General features: G+C 39.4%; 1 protein-coding gene across 3 annotated transcripts in view; it reads right to left on the reverse strand.

Moving 5' to 3' along the window:
• Positions 1–14,440, reverse strand: part of TNS3 (tensin 3) — a 282,436-nt gene that overhangs the window by 211,623 nt on the left and 56,373 nt on the right. The window contains exon 1 of one of the 3 annotated variants that reach the window (XM_075212671.1): positions 805–886. The exons of the other annotated variants lie outside the window; for them this stretch is intronic. The gene's annotated coding sequence lies outside the window, so the exon portion shown is untranslated. Of the gene's footprint in view, positions 1–804; positions 887–14,440 lie in introns of those variants that run through there. 3 annotated transcript variants of the gene reach the window in all.

A 14,440-nucleotide genomic window follows, 5' to 3' on the forward strand; every position in this document is an offset into this window, starting at 1 on the left:
AGCAATGTAGCAAAACTTCATGTCTAAAAAAAACATTTAACATGTTTGCTACCTGCTTATTCCTTCTCAATGTTCTGGATTTTTGGAATATACAAATTTATGCTATTTATACTTAGAGGTCCATGAGAAACAGAAAGTTAGTTTAAAAAAAGAATGTATTTATGAACCTCTTTCATACAAAGCGTGACCACCTTGCATTCTACACAATGCATGTTTTTAGCAGTACTACATCATAAAGCCATTTTAAAATTACTAACAATTTAACCCTTCAGAGGACACTAACGTCTCATAAATTCAGCAAAACAAACATAAGAAACAGACTTGACAGGGAGTGTAAACAATGTAGTCTACTTGAAAGAGGCACCAGATAAATGGTCTAGTGAATGTATGCCAAACAATTGTGCCAGCCTCAAGAAAAACAAAGTTGACCTGTCATTGTTTGAAGCAGAGCTGTTATGTCACGGGTTGGATTAATGTGTGCAAGAGAAAAGGGTGAGAAAGGTCTGCTTTGATCTCCCAATAAAAAGACATCACAAAGCCCAACAAAGAGAACAAAAATGTAAAAGATATTGTTTTTATCGTGTAAACTCCCACTCACTGACTCAAGCATGGACTTTAATCGGTCTGCCCCACGTTTTATTTCATTCTGCAATCAATGCAGCTACACTGATCCGTGGGTAAAGCAGGACTTTCTAAATCGCTTTAAACCAGAACGAAGCATTTGCAGTAAACTTTAATATTTCTATACACTGTTACAAAGCGCATTGTTTAACTCCCAGTAAGTATTTTACCGCTACACTGTACCTTAATCCAGCAGCTGGCAGTAAAACCTGCACTACGCAGTGTAGCACGTAAATGATCACTCACTTCAGGGAGGAGTTGGAAAATTTACTTCTGAAATTCGGGAACTCCAGAGTGCACCACGTCCCATAACATCCTCCAAGTAATATGGGTAGAAAGTAAGTGGGGAAAACAAAACAAAATGAAAGGGCCACTTCTTCCCACCCAAAAGCGGGCTTCCCAAAGCATTAACGTGACAGTCAGCAGAACTAGCAGTCTCTCCCCCACCTTTCTGCTGTGAGCAGGCGCTTCCAACAAGAAGCCACCACCCCCTAGTGCAGCAGGCGAGCTCTCCTCCCACGTCCTCTGCCTGCAGCGGGACAGCGGGCAGCTTACTGGAGAGCATGGTCACATATCAATAGTGGTTTTTGGAGGCGGGTAAAGCTTTCAGTATTAACAAAACAATCACAGAGTTTGGTTGTAAGTGGCTTATTAAATTATAAAGGAGTAATAGCTAAATAAAGAAAACATAGGCCCTTTAATACAGTAGCAAATCTGGTTTTCTGTTTAGAATCGGCTCAAGGAGTGTGCCACGTTTATTCAATTGCGGTCATACAGCTTGTATCCTTTAGAGTTGAGTGACTATTGTATCAAGGAAACCGGATTGCTAAATACTGTGTACTCTACTGATGTAACATCTAACACTTAAAATATATATATTTAATGAGTTATATAAATAATAGTACATATATGTCATTGACTGTATTAATGCTGGATTACTAATATATAATGTTACCAACATACTCTTCCCCTACCCAAAGCTACAGGGGCTCCTACATTTCTTTATTCAATTAGAAGGTGGCACAATGGTTAGCACTTCTGCCACACAGCGCTGGGGTCATGAGTTCGATTTCCAACCAAAGCCTTATCTGTGTAGAGTTTGTATGTTCTTCCTGTGTCTGCATCCCCATCTTCCTTCCACATTCTGAGAAACCTACCTGTAGATTAATTGGCTGCTGACTGAAATTAAACTTAGTGTTCCTGTGCCTGTGATAGGGAGTTTAGACTGTAAGCTTTATTGGGCAGGGACTGATGCAAATGGCAAATATTCTCTCTGTACAGCACTGCCTGATTGATGGCACTAAATAAATTAATTCATTGGAGTCACAATTTCTGTGATTGCAGCTTATGTTGTTCCCTCTGGCACAGCCACCACCAATTTTTGGCTGTGGCTCTTAGGGTTACTGAGAGGGGAAGAAGCAGGTTAGTAACATTTTAAATTAGGTGATAATGCAGCTTTAACATAAGTATTACGATTATTTTGTGAGGAGCTGCTTATTTTAATTTGAATTTGACAAAGTGAATGTCTTTGTTTAGCTTGATATGTGATGTCTGTATGCAATCAACAGTCGGCAGACATTTGTATGATTTTCATTAATTTCCATAAAACAGATTGAATGCCTTTCTTACATGAAATAGTATATGTAGCTCTAATTAGTGGAGGACATTAAGGGGGTTGTTGATCCAGGGAATTTATACAATTGCTATTTTTGGCATCAGGAAGGAATTATTGTCCCCCTTTGAGGCTAAATTGCCAATTGTTGCACTGGGGGTTTGATTTTCCCGCCTCTGGGTCAACACAATGCGAATTAATGAAACTTTGAACTTGATCTGGGTCTTTTTTCAACCCTACTGTGTAACTAGTAATGCTTAAATAACAGATTTTGTGAATTCAGTATTTTTAAACAGATAACCAGGTATGTTTTCTTTTGAAATAATTTGTTCTTGTCAGTAATATTTAATTTTACACAAAAGCTTAAAAAAAATGCAGATTTCCTTTAAGTAGTTTATCCCCACTCCATGTCATAACAGAAGAAAATGCATAACGTACATTGTATGTTGCTATAAAATAATTTCTTAGTTATTACTGAGCTATAATTTTACCATATGGTTACTCCTGCAAAACAAACATTCAACGTTTTCAAGATAATCAGAGCAAAAGTGTTGCAAAAGTTGCTCTCGAGCCAATCTGATCATTTTTCCTATTCTTTCTAATATATGTGCATTCACTAAAATACTGCAGTAAAAACGTTATACTACAGACTCTACATTTTTTATTAGTACAATTTCCTGTAGGAAAGTCACATACAATACAACTGTACTTTTATTTTTACAAATAGAGCTCACTGTGAATAATGTTGTGTTTGTATGTATAATTGTCACAATTGAAATTATTGTTAATAATATTTATTTTATTTGCAAAGCACCATCATATTCTAAAGGACTTTACGAATGGGAACGAACAGTAATAAAACAGGACTGGGCATTAACAAACATGCAGAGGGTAAGAGGGCTGTGAATACAGTATCCAAGGAAACTTTGTTGCTGGGAGGTGCATCTTGGTGTGCTCTTGGTTGACGTACAGTAGTATACTTTACAACATAACATGACCTTTAAACATTCTAACAATACCATTTATTATATATTACATGTTGGGAGCAATTCTTTAAAGGAACATTATGCATTCACTATATTAACAACAATGGGGTAATTTAAGAATGCAGTATGCAGCTTTAAAATGGTTATTCCTCTGCTGGGATGTAATGAACTTATTTTTTCATTGTTGCACCAGTTTTTACGAATCTGAAAATTGTATTATCCTGGCAAGGTGACACTGATGTTTACTTGTTTCTGTTTCATGTCTGCAATATAGAAACAGTAAAGCATTGAAGTTTGCCATTTTAAAATGGCTGCAGAGGGGGGCGGGGAGTATGTACAGTAGGATCACCAGCCCCCTGTCTAAAACATGCATATTATTTGCTGAAGAATGGAGACATAGTATCAAATGTGTTTGTATGTGTGAACCCAGGATCAGTTTAGGATTAATATGGTCTGGGGCCCAAGGTCCCCACGCTATATGTAAGGCTTGACTATATGTTATACGTACATTATGTGGTACACCATGCAGAACAGGTGCGTAGTGTACCATATAATGTACATTTAGTCAAGACTCCAGTTTTCTTGTTCTACCCACCTCTCTCCTGGTACTAGGCCACATTATGCCCATCCCTTGTCAGATATGACCCAGACCCTCCTTCCCATTATGAACCTCCCTCTTGTGGTGTCGTGTCACCCCCAGGCTCCCTCCTGTGGTCTCGTGTCACCCCCAGGCTCCCTCCTGTGGTCTCGTGTCACCCCCAGGCTCCCTCCTGTGGTTTCGTGTCACCCCCAGGCTCCCTCCTGTGGTCTCGTGTCACCCCCAGACTCCCTCCCGTGGTCTCATGTCACCCCCAGCCTCCCTCCCGTGGTCTTGTATCATCCCCAGCCTCACTCCCGTGGTCTCGTATCACCCCCAGCCTCACTCCCGTGGTCTCGTTTCTCTCCCACACACCCTTATCTGAGCTTATTAAAAGCTGCCATATTGGTCAGTGTGGTTTAATACACAGGCAACAGTGAAGCAAACCACACCAAAACAAATGATTAATATTTTAGAAAGGCTGACTTCAGTAAAATTAGATATACATTATGCAAATCTGCAAGAGGGTGGGAATTGATAGATGGAGTGCAGAAACAGTGGAATAAACAAAAAACATGAATTATTAAATGAAAATTATTAAATTAAACCAAACTTTGTGCCAGATATATTCTAAAAGCAAAAGGAGAGAAATCCAATATGGTTCTCCAATTAAGTAGCAGAAGTAAAAAACTAGGTATAGGAAATACAGACAGATCTAGTCAGAGGAGGATAAACACACAATTAAAATTGCAAACAGAAGAAAATAGTGCACAGTTAGTGATAAAGGGTTACAAAGCATATTTTAGACCAAATAAGGCAAATATGTAGGAATAGTAAGCCTATAAAATGTAAGGGGGTGTGAATGTACTTTTGTTACTGTTACCAATTCAAAGGAGTCATCTACACTAGAGCCGGAAATAAATACGCAGTTAAGTCAATGGTTTCAGATGGTACACAACCAGAATTATTAATAGAAATGATAGTAGTGCATGCAGCGCCATTAACTAAACTGTAACCAATCACTACTGACAAGTAAAATTCCAGATAACCGAAGAAAGGCAAATGCAATTCCAATACACAAAAAAGGCAGCAATAAGATAAATACAGACTTGAGACTATCACATAAATAGTAGGGAAATTAATGAAAACACTTTTTTTAAAAGAAGCTCCAATTTCAAGGTTCAAGGTATTTGCTAGGAGATCATATCAAACAATCATAATGGATTACTTTGACCTTGTAACTAAAGGAATAGATCAGGGTGGATCAGTAGAAATAGCTAATGTAGATTTTACCATTGCGAGGGATCACACAATAAATTAATTCCGAACCTGAAATTTCTTGAATAATACTCAAAGAACAGAGATAGACTGTTGTAGATATTGGTGTAAGCTCAGATGAAGGGTTGGTAACCAGTGGGGTAGCTCAAAGATCAGTATTGTGTCCTGTTTTGTTTCATGTTCCCATTAGTGATATTTCTTGTGGTGTACAGGGGAATGTATGTTTTTTACAGATGTTACAAAAATTATAGGTTTAAAACCCCAGAAAAGGTAACCCAAATGTGTAGTGATTTAGATACAAAGGAATGAACTAAACTGTGGAATCTTAAAATGGAGCGTGTGGGGCTCAAACTTTTAAAAGCAGAATAAAGAATTATTATTATCTTTGACTTATAAGGCGCCACAAAGGGTCCGCAGCGCCGTACTTTACATATACAGAAAACAGAGAACCAAGACACAACATGAAACAAAAATATATACAAACACAGGTGACAGGGTAAAGCAACTCAGATTTTTTTCTGGGACAGATAGTGAAAGGGAAGGTAGAAATCAGCGAGAAGAAGGACGAAACTTAAGAAAACAGGGAAAACAGGGCTAGCGATGCAGGCCAAGAGGTACAGAGGGTGATGGAAATGTAGAAATGTAGAAGGAGCACACAAGGAAAGAGGGCCCTGCTCATGAGAGCTTACATCCTAAAGGGAAGGGGGAGACACAAATAGGGTGGTACTAACTGGGGGAGAAATCCAGGACAAGGAAGTTATGAGGAGGACTGATGGACTTGAATAAAGAAATGACTCTTAAGGGCACGCTTAAAGCCTTTGAGAGTAGATGCTAACCTGATGGAACGTGGAAGATCATTGGGCAGAGATGTAATGTCAACAACAGTAGAGAAAATGGACCTTAGGAGTTATATGGAGGGAATTCAATTCCCAGTGTTGTCCTTTAGAAAAACGCATGCCAAGCACTATTACCGTTACTACAGTATTAGATGTGCTCTATTACCATTACTATGGTAATTTCAAAATGTTAAAATTACGGTAGTGTCAGTAATTGAGCGTGGTCTGTGTTGATCTAAAGAACAACATGAGGAATTGAATTCCCTCCAAAGTGTCCTATGATATGAAGATAAGCAAGGAGTGTAATGAAGCAGATGGAAAAACTAATAGAATTACAAAAGTAGCAGGAGGAGGTTATAGTACCACTTAATGGCTTCATATACCCTGGCTGACTTTCATGCGTTTAACAAGCAGTCTTAACATCATTAAAACACTAGTCTGAAACTGGAAACCATTGCTTCCTATAACAACATACTGTAAAACATTTTTATTGTCATTCAGATGCCTTAGGTTTCTCTGAATGCATTATGTTCCATTCAGGAAGCCTACAGAGACCTCGAACAACCTCAAAACTAGTAATAAAAGGGCTAATAACAAACGCAAACATAATGGCAGTGGGTATGAGGTTGATATATCACTGTAAATGACTCATCTCAAGTTCTCGAAATCCTGTTGCCAAAAAACTTTTATAAAATAGAAAGAAATCAGAGAAGGGATACAACTTAGAGGAGCGAAGGGACGGAGGTATCTGTCAAATGTGTCAAAATATTTAACAGATTTTAGAAAGGCAATATATTTAAAAATGGTAGTATTTCTGTAACTAGTGGACACACTTTGAAATTGTGTGGAGCAAGGTTGACTGTGAATGGAAGAATTATTTTTACAGACCGGATGATGGATCCATATTATAGTTGTCATGAGTACACATACAGTAAACTAATTCAAGAAATCAGTGGACAAATATATTGCTGTTGTTAAGAGTAAAAGTACAAAACAAAGAAACTCAAAAATTAAAATCTAGACACAAGAGAACACACTAGATGGGCTAGGTTATTTTCTGCCATCAATTTTTCGTTTTTGTATTGCTAAGATGATGTGTTGGACCAGGACAAACATGGATCGCCCAGAGCATTCCATAATGATTGAGAAATATGTATAATAAATATTAGAGTTTTATAATGACGATCTTCAAGGGTTGGAGGTTGCAAATATATATATGGATTCCAATTTTCGGTTTACCCAAAAAAGACAGACCCCCTTTATTAAGGGCTTTCAAGGTGCAAAAGCTTGGGCAATGCATCAGCACAGGGCTATTCCTTATATGAGGTGAGATGAGAGCCCCATCTCAGGCAGCATCAACCTGGAAATACAACTGGAGAGAACTCTCCCCTGCATCCCCTTAAACCTGTCTGAAGAACATCTAGTGGTATACCTATTACATTTCAGTGATTTTACCCAGTGATGTCAGACCTACTGTTTTTATTTCAAAATAACTTCTGCAGAAGTAAACTATAATATTGTATATAAGGGAATTTTAAAATGTCTCAGTACAGTCCGGTCATAAATTACACTAAACAAAGCTGTTGTGCATAGCATGTAACAATGACACAAGTTGAAGAATTTATGTAATCATGAAATGCCACAAATTGTAAAATCATAAGTCAGAAGCAACTGTAGCGTGGAAGGAAAATCCCCCCCCCCCTTCTCTATACATTTATGAAGATAAGATGCTTTCTCAATATTGTATAGGAGAGTCAAATATTCCAAAGCAATTCGGTATGTTTAGTTTTTTATATAGTTTACTAAATTTAAACACTTTTTTATAACTATATATTTTAATATATTTAATATATATATATATATATATATATATATTAGCAATTTTTAATTTCAACTTTCTTGACATGTATAATGTAATATTGAGAACATTGTCTTTCACAGTTGAGAACACTGCTTCAATATTTTGGAGTAGTTGAAACAGATGCTTTCTCTTTCTTTCACTAGTGAGCATTTAAAGTTTTAGTTGGTAGCTGACTGCCAATGAAACTGCACGTCAAACGTGATTGGGTTTGACATGCAGTGGTAACCCGCACTTGTCCTTGTAGTGAGGGTGCTCCTTCACACAGAAAAGTCAACAGCTATAGTCTATCTACAACATTTTCTACTTCTATAAAAAGAAAAATGATTATATTTAGTAGGTATATTAAATCTTATATGTTGTTGACTTGTAAAATTCCAATTCCCTTATGCAGATTTGCTATGAGCTTTTGTTGAATGTCTCATATTATCCACAAATATATTTTACATTAAGGGCCAGTTCACACATACTGTATACTCTGTGAATTGTGTAAAAACACATGAAAACTAAGGCACAATTTACATGTGTTTTAATCACGTGTTTTCTTGCGTGTGACATTTGTACTGTTGTTACCAATGTGCTAAGGGCAAGGGAAGTGTAGATAAAGACTTGTTATTTTTAAATGTAAATTCTTATACTCTAGGCATGAAAAAGAAGAATTCCTTATCTGGAAAGTGCTAAATCCCAAACATCCCTCAAAATTGATCCCATATTTGCATATAGAAAAGGTTAAGCACTGTAGCAACAGTAGCCCTGGCAAGCCTGAACCCAGCCTTAAGGAACAATTTATCTTTCCTTGGAAAAAATTTGGAGTGGGGGGCCTGGCATTGCAGTCCATCCTACCGCGGCCCCCGCTCTACTCTTCTGAGCATGACACACTTAGGGACCTGGTCATGTGCAGCCCTGTTTCGGCTTGACTGCCCTTGTGCTGGCATGGTAGTGGGTTCAAGGAGTGGCGGAACTTCTGACATTGCATTTTATGTATTTGCTACAAGCCACACTTATCTCCAGGACCTGTAATGCACAGCCAGTAGTATCATCAATGGCTGGCGCTACCATTGGGTGAACCAGGTGGTTTCCTGGTCCACCGGTGTTTAAGGAGCAACTAAAACACTGAATGAGTGACATAATGTCACACATTCAGTGTTTTAATGTCCAAGCACCAACCCAAGACTTAGCACCAGCCGCTGTCATGTGAAGCTATGTCTTTTACACAATAGGAGTGTGGCACCAAACTCCCAGGTAGAGGAGCCGAACATGGCACCCTCACCACCTGTTTGCTAATATGAGAAGTGAGAAACAGGAGAATCCTGTGTTGAAATTAAGCTGTTAAGACTGTTTCTTAAAATAATGTGCCTTTAAACCAAAATATAATCGGAATTGCATTCACCTCTACTGCTTATATACAACAAATAGATGGAAGTAATTTTGTAGGCACTGTATTGAACTCTGTAAGACAATATTAATTATCTAATGGCAAAAATTATATCGTTCTCAAATAAACTGTATCAATGTGTTTGCACTTTACATCTCACCACAAGGTGACACTGTACATCTACTAACTAGTTGATTCACTCAATTTTGTAGATACTGTAATATTTAACTGTTTTTATCCATGAACAATTAACAGTGACACAGTGGTTTTATTATACAACATATATCTTACAGAAGATTCAGAGCCTGAAAGCACTACATCATATTTCAGATTCATTCATAAGTGTTTATTTTATCATTTAAATAAATCAAATAATCTTGCAATATGTGATATAAAATATATTTAATCTCCTGTAGAAGTTAGTATAATGTTGGTTGTTATAGAGACTGGTGAGAAAAACAACTTTGTAAACAGAAATAACAAGTCATTTTAAGATGATACTGATAATAGCTAATAATACTAGAATTCATTGCACACTTTCATGGCTCTAAAGCTTGCAGCCGTTTTCTATACAGTTACCAGGTATCTTTAAATTAAATTTTTATGTCAAGTATAAAAGCATTTCACTGTACCGGCCGTGCGTACTTACACGTGCATGGTTTAATGTTTGAGACAAGCATATGCTACTGGCAGGATCAACCAGGTAGCTTTCCCTCCGGGAATGGGGGGGTAATGCCTTGTTCTTTAATATAATCAAAAACACATCAATAACTTCTAATATCCTTATAACTGCCAATGCGACCAAATTTTATTTATGTGTTTTTAGCATTATTTTATCAAATTTTGTCCAAGTTATTGCCACTGTAAACAAAGTGAGAAAATGTGAGCCAAATTTTGTCTCAACAGTCTGTGCATCTCGTGGTTACATCAAGTCCATCAACTTTCAACTTTTACAAATTCTAGATGTGTTGCTATAAAATGAGACAAAACTAAACCTTCAGAAGCATCTGTCAGTCTAACCTCCTAGTGGAAAAATCCTTCATGGTCATATGCTTGGTGATCTGACTCAACTACTTAATTTGCTCATTATAACTGATACTATTCCATGTAAGTATGGCATCTTGTCCATGGTTAAATCCATCCAGTGATTATGAATTGACTTCCACTGTCTAACTACCCCCACAGTGAAAAACCTGGGATAAATGAAATCTGATATCATTAACTCTTGCAGCAGCTGCCTGACACTGAGTACTACTACTCAGCTTATTGACTACAAGTATACCTAAGTAATTTCCAATTTCTGCACCTAACTCCTCATTTGGTTCAGTTTATTTGTAATGATGCTATGTTCTATTTTATTTTCATAACCTTTCAAAACTTATTAAGGTGAGAAAAATCCTATCTCTGGCAAAAATGGGTGTTTTACCAGAGAAGAATTGGTACACCAATCAGTTACATAGAACTGTATGAAATGTTTGGGGTTTGTGCGAAATTTAACTAAATTCAACTGCATTGTTACAACTTCCTCATATGAATGGATCAAATTAGTTTGGCATGACCAATCCCATATTTTGGCTTGACCAGTTCCATGATGTCAGTGGTGTAACTACTGAGGCCCCCGCTCTGATCTTCTGCACATTGGCAGGTGTTGGTGTATGCGCAGTGAAGTCTGGTTTGGGGGCTCATTGTACATGTGCTTACATGTGCATGCTCAGAAGAGTATAGTGTATAAAGTTTGTTGTGGATCCCAGAGATCCGTGATGCCTCTCTGTTACTAGTTTGAGTTAATTTCTTAGAATTCCTTCAAACATTTTATTCACCACTAACAGACTAACTGGTCTGTCATTATTTGCTGCCTTTTTAATATTGTGACCACATCTGCCCTCCACCAGTCTTGTGGTACTAATCGTATAACGTAGAAGATATATATATATATATATATATATATATATATATATATATATATATATATATATAACAAATTGCAATTCCAAATGTCCACAAATTATTTGACCAAATAAAATGGATTGGAACACAGGGCATAGTGAACAAAGGATAATGAGATATTTTACTAAGCAAAAGATGACCTTTGTGTAGAAGCATGCCCTAGAACTGCCTTTGGAGCAGTGCCCATAAGGGGGGTGAAGAAGAAAAACCAAACAGAGGACAGCGTTGGCCAGGAGGCAAAGGAAAGAAGAAGATTCTACTTACCAGGGGGTAGATGTATCAAGCTGAAAGTTTTCCGGCGGGTTTGAAAAACCAATCAGATTGTAGCTATCATTTATTTAGTACATTCTGCAAAATGATAGCTAGAATCTGATTGGTTGCTATAGGCAACATCTCCACTTTTCAAACCCGCCGGAAAACTCTCTGCTTGATACATTTACCCCAGATCTCCGTTCCAGTGCAGGTAAGTCTGGCTCTTCTGCGGTGCTCCCTGACATTGGCGAAAGCGAATCTGACTGGATGTGCTTTCAGACAATCAATGACCAGGACAGTAAGCCAATCAGGGCTCACCGACAGCCAATTGAATTTGGCATTGTGAAGAGCCAATCACGTCTCGTCGCCTCTCTAGGCCCCACCCCCTGCATTGGTCTGGTCAGACTATTGCAGGAGGCTCAGGGAAGAAAACCTAAAAGGTGCATGAGCGTAATGAAGAGAGAGATGCCTTACAAAGAGAAAGAAGATTGACCTGTTGCTTGCAGAGGCTCTGAGACTTAAGAAGACAAAGCCTTTTCAAGCAAATACTGTGCCAAACAGGAGAAGAGGTGCCACTGGCTGGAAGAACTGGAGGAAATGACAGGGAGAGTAGCTGGTTCCTGCGTGAGGTGGGTAAGTATGCTTTACATACTTTTTCATCATTGCCTCTTTACATCACATTTGGACACAAGGTCCATGGGCACATTTTTGGGCACTAGGCCCATGGCTCAGTTAGTGTGCACAAGGCCTGTGTCTCCTTAGGGATATTTGTAGGTCCTTTTATATATAATTTTGGGGCACAGTACATACAGGCTTAAAAGCCTGCCCTGCATTATTTCAGGCTATAAGCCTTGGGCCACATGTACTTCAGGCTGAAAGCCTGTGCAGCAAATTTACTAGGCTTGGAACCTAATTCAGGCATAGCCTGTGGACATATATATTTCGTCACTAGGTCTGTGGGGACAATTTAGACGTTAGGCCTGCTATCAGGTAGGAGGCCAATCCCTGATTATTGAGAGGCTTCATCTGGTCTGATACCACCTTCTTGGCCCCCATTTTCCTGCTGAAATATTGAAACCTCTTAATTCTCTGTGTCCTGTGTTTCTGCACCCTGTGGTCAGGCCCCCATTAAAGGAATGAAATGGGTGGTTCCTAATTCTTTGTGTCATTGTGTTGTTGAATTCCCTCCTCGACTCTCTCCAATCCGGTTTCTGCCCCCTCCACTCCGCTGAAACCGCCCTAGCCAAAGTCACTCATGATCTTCTATCAGTTAAATCTAGGGGTCACTTCTCCCTACTCATCCTCTTTGACCTCTTCGCAGCCTTTGACATTGTGGACCACCCCCTCTTTTTGCAATCTCTTCTCTCTCTCAGCCTCTCTGGCTCTGTCACTGCCTGGTTCACTTCATACCTTGCTAACCGTTACTTCACTGTACATCTCGTTCTTCCTTCACACCCTCCCCTCTCCTGTACGAGTCCCTCAGGGTTCTGTTCTAGGCCCTCTAATCTTTTCGCTCTATACCACCTCCCTTGGTGCTCTCATTTCCTCCTTTGGTTTTCAGTATCAACTTCATGTTGATGACATTCAACTCTTCATCTCTTCTGATCTTTCCTCCACCCTCCTCTCGTGTATCTGACACCCTCTCCACTATCTCCTCCTGGATGCCCTCACGCTTTATGAAAATTAACATTTCTAAAACTGAACTCATTGTCTTTCCTCCTTCTAGATTCTCCTCCCACCTTGACTTCTCTATCACTGTTAACAAGACCACCATCCCCTTTCTCACCCAACTCCGCTGCCTAGGCGTTGTCCTCGACTCCTCTCTCTTTTACCCCCCCCATTCATTCACTTGCCCAAGCCTGTCGCTTCCAACTATGCACCATAGCCCACATCCGGCCCTTCCTCTCTCAGGATGCTACCAAAACTACCATCCATGCACTCATCATTTCCCATCTTGATTACTGCAACCTACTTCTTACCGGCCTCCCCCACTCCCATCTCTCCCCCCTTCATTCTATACTCAACGCGGCTGCAAGACTCATCTTCATTCCACACGCGCCTCTTCTGCCTCCCCTCTCTGCCTTCCCTTACACTGGCTCTCCTTCCCCTTCAGAATCCTTTTAAAACTCCTCACCATCACCTAAAGGGCTTTCTCCAACTCTACTGGCCCCTACTGCGCTCGGCCAATTACCATCGGCCTCTCCTCCACTCTGATGCCCTCATCCCTCTCCAGAATCCAAGATTTCTATCGTACTACCCCCCTTCACTGGAACGACCTCCCTCACTCCATCTGTCTGTCCACTAACCTGTGTTCCTTCAAACGGGCTCTTAAATCTTACCTGTTCCTTAAAGCCTACCAGCCATCCACCTAACCCTTTCTTATCTCCTCCACTTGTTATCGCTACTCTATGCTATATCCGCTTAACTGACTCCCTTCTGTGCCTGATATCTGTTTACCCTCCCTTAGGATGTAAGCTCTTGCGAGCAGGGCCCTCTTCCTTCCTGTCTCTATACCTGTTCTTCTGCTCTATCTTTACTGCAATAGCCATGCCTGAAGTTTCTGAAGTCTTGGTATTATTTGTTTATTGTTCAGTACTGTTTCACTCTGTATAGTCTACTGTTTGTACTGTGTACGGCGCTGAGAAAATCTTGTGGTGCCTAACAAATAAAGGATAATAATGATTGTTTTATTGTTGCTGTATACTGTGTACTGTTGCTCTCTCCGATCCACTCCAACGTGCATTACAGTAATTAGTGCCTGGTAAGGGATAGTGTACCACACCTAGTCTGCTGCAGTGTTATACATGGACCAGTGCAGTTGTTAGAGCTTTGTTGTAAGTAGAGTGGGTGGGATACACCAACTGGAGTTAAGGGCTAGGCAGCCGTGTGGGGAGGGGTTTGTTCAGTTTACCCCCAAAGCCCAGAGAGAGAGAGTACACAGCAATCAAGAAAACATATGTTCTGTAAGTGGTCCCTGTCTTTGTTTGTCTTTGTGTGTCTTGTGTTCTGTTTCCTTGAAGGGCGTTGTTGATCGCGTCTACAAAAAGGAAGATCCAAATATGGTGAGATGTTGTGGAATTCCTGCAAGGAGAATTGGT

This window comes from Mixophyes fleayi, chromosome 5, assembly GCF_038048845.1.
Source record: "Mixophyes fleayi isolate aMixFle1 chromosome 5, aMixFle1.hap1, whole genome shotgun sequence".
In the NCBI taxonomy this organism is placed as follows: domain Eukaryota; kingdom Metazoa; phylum Chordata; class Amphibia; order Anura; family Limnodynastidae; genus Mixophyes; species Mixophyes fleayi.